Consider the following 2,220-nt stretch of genomic DNA (forward strand, 5'->3'; position numbering starts at 1 on the left):
GTGTGTACGTGTGTGTGTGTGTTTTTTTTTTTTTAGCAAAGCCACATCGGGTTATCTGCTGTGTCCATCGAGGGGGAATCGAACCCCTGATTATAGCGTTGTAAATCCATAGACTTACCACTGTCCCACTGGGGACAACTATATGTTCGGAAAAAGGTTTACACTAGGTTTCTGATTTATTGAAGCACCATAAGAAGTATATTTATATTATATTTTTATTGTATTAATATTATATTTATAGGACTAAATCAGCTACATTTAAATAAAAAAGAAAGTTTAGTGATCTAGAAATATAAATTACGATTGTTACATAGATACTCTGTTCATTCCAGTATAAATTAATTAAACGTATTTAATTCTGTATCAAAAATCGAATACAGCTTTCGACAATAGTGTTGGCTGTCTCACACTCCAAATCTCGTTTTCTGATACATAGTGGTAACATAAAATTACCATTCGTAACATCTCGCCTTTTTCCCAAAAAATGTCCAGAATTTCTGATCGGTAAAATTGTATTACAATAGTGACATCATGCCTAATTCTTTTTTGATCAATAAAACATTGTCCATCATGTTTCTGCCTAATCTTCAAGGGAATGGATCCAGGCAGAAAAAAAAATCAAAACGGGTTTCTTTTTTAAATACAAAAGTCCGAAACGATCTCTTTCCAACCATCTTCCTCTCGGTCGTGGTTCTGAAATCAATCTTTCACAGATGTGAATAACAGACAATTTTTATTAACATTTACTGTTAGTAGGTTTTACAGTTATAATAAAACAACACGTGAGTATAAACTCACGTGGTCAGGATGTTTCATAAATTAACAGAGAGCACTTCTATCGTTGAAAAATAGGCCTAACCTATAAGCCTAGCAGGATGAAAAGTATGTGTATTAGAGCGGTTCATAATTTTGTGAAGAATTATCTTAAAATCTGACATCATCAGACACGAAACAAGAAAGTTCCTGTTTATCAATAACCTCACGATCAAACGTCATGTCCTTCTCAGACCAGATGTCAATTAAATTACGTCCTTTTAAGTTACATGTACCGAGTCCATATCTTGTCCTTATTAGGCTAAAATAATAATAAAAAACAGTTTGTCTCGGAGCTTGTGTAGGAGTAAAAACTAATCGTTTTTATTTATTTCTTTTTAATATACAACTATAGAGTTACTACGTCACCATGAAAGCGGTTTATACATTTGAAATAAATGTATTTTGTCCTAATTACATGTATAAAGGTACAACAAAATACATGGGTGACAGTGGGACCAGCAAATTTGAAGAGTTGTTTCCCATATTCCCCGAAGCTGCACGTCCATTTGTGAACGGTCCCTTGCAGGAACCCCTGATATTACATGCACGCAGTGTCGACTCCAGGATTCTAAAAAATGGGGAGGCGAAAAGCTTTTCTAAAAACAATCAATATTATTCAATAAATATTTCCCATATCAGCAAGTCTAAGATATATACGGAATATCGTGGTTATTCAAATTTAATAATTCCTTACTTTGGTAAAATTAATGTTATGAAACTTTGTTATAAACTTCACCATGTTGTTACATTGTTTCATAAACTTTGTTATAAACTTCATCATGTTGTTACATTGTTTTACAAACCTTGTTATAAAAGGGGTACAGTATAAGTTACAACAAAAAAGGCTTTTTCTTATATCTTAACTCTTCTAGAAACAAGTTTGTTTTTTCCCACTGGAAACCTGTTGAAAGGCCGTTACCTGAATGTTGTTTTCGTATTCGTTAATAAGCTTGTAATTTGGATAGTGTTTCACCTTAAATTTTGTTATTATATATTTTGTAATTTCCACGCAGTTATTTTATTACTATCGATTTTTTACAAGTATTCCGAACAGCAGGTATACAATCATTGCTGGGAATGATTAAACAAGAAAAATGAAGCATACTGCTGGTGACAAATCCGTTTAGCGACTTATACAGTGGTGTAAGTATGCAATTGTGGGGGGAGGGGGGGCAAAGGGCCTGAGAAATTCAGTTTAATTTCTTTAAAGTAAAGGGCGGTTGTACTGTTCTGTTAGGTTAATAATATTAATAAATGTAGGGGGTAATTACTTTTTAAGCGGGGGGGGGGCATATTATGTTGTTATGCCACTTCGCGCGCACACACACACACTATTGCCAAAGGGCAACGTAAGGTAGAAACAGTGTGTTACGTCTTCGTTTGTTAATTGATTTTTCCGTAACT

The 2,220-nt window shown here is 33.8% G+C and overlaps 2 protein-coding genes across 2 annotated transcripts in view; one reads left to right on the top strand and one right to left on the bottom strand.

Annotated features, from left to right (window-relative positions):
* Positions 1–882, bottom strand: part of LOC106471486 (dystroglycan-like) — an 18,804-nt gene extending 17,922 nt beyond the window's left edge. The window contains exon 1 of the mRNA XM_022400094.1: positions 799–882. The gene's annotated coding sequence lies outside the window, so the exon portion shown is untranslated. The remainder of the gene's footprint in view (positions 1–798) is intronic.
* The window catches only part of LOC111088887, a 14,817-nt gene that overhangs the window by 1,839 nt on the left and 10,758 nt on the right, over positions 1–2,220 (top strand). The gene's annotated exons all lie outside the window — the stretch shown is intronic.

This window comes from Limulus polyphemus, unplaced genomic scaffold (genome assembly GCF_000517525.1).
Source record: "Limulus polyphemus unplaced genomic scaffold, Limulus_polyphemus-2.1.2 Scaffold4650, whole genome shotgun sequence".
NCBI lineage: Eukaryota > Metazoa > Arthropoda > Merostomata > Xiphosura > Limulidae > Limulus > Limulus polyphemus.